We start from the raw sequence: 863 nt of genomic DNA, 5'->3' as shown, positions 1-863 counted from the left end.
TATGTATTGTGATTTTCAAGTGTTTGTGAATTTATTGGATGGAATTCTGGAAATATGTAGGTGTATGTTTCCAACTTAATGATCTCGTGCAGGAACAAAATTTGCACATCACAGACTGACAGGATTTTGTACAATGCACTTGTAAATGTGAACGTTCCCTCCTATTAATACAGTAAATTCTACACCTCATCACTTTAGGGGGAAAGATGTACTTTACACAGAAGTTTTCACTGAATCTTTGGGCTAGAATAGGAACTTAACAGTCATACATCCTATGGAGACAAAATACATTCTGAGAAATGCATTATTAGGCGATTTTATCATTGTGTAAACATCAGAACACACTACAAATACCTACGTAGAATATCCACCTACAGACATAGGCTAATGGTACAGTCTATTGCTTCTCTGAGAAGTTGCTAGCAATGTCTGAGCAAGAAGCAAAAGAGTTTAACCCACATGGAATTCTGCTATTTATTAAATCAAACAGCATCACCCAGGGAAAAATAGACAGATGAGCAGACTGTCTGTATTAAATGTGTTAATACTTCCAATTCACACAGACTGAATTCTCATTGATACTCTAGAGACCTGAGACATAACCATCACCTCATGTTACAGTGGAAACATATTAGTATCAGGGGGAAAAAAAAACAACTAACTAAATTAAACCAAATCAAAAAACAAAACAAACATAACCCAGTTCTGATGAAAACCCAGTTTATAGTGAGTCCATTGAGTCTGTCTACCCACCAAATGGTCATTTTCATGATCACTGATTAAATAATGGAAACAAACATTCTACTTCCAGTCCAGCAGATGATCCTGGCTGATGTCTGGGGTTCCTTGGTTGGGGCTGTTAC

Source organism: Macaca nemestrina, chromosome 12, assembly GCF_043159975.1.
Source record: "Macaca nemestrina isolate mMacNem1 chromosome 12, mMacNem.hap1, whole genome shotgun sequence".
NCBI classification, from domain to species: domain Eukaryota; kingdom Metazoa; phylum Chordata; class Mammalia; order Primates; family Cercopithecidae; genus Macaca; species Macaca nemestrina.
This window is presented reverse-complemented; position numbering follows the sequence as displayed.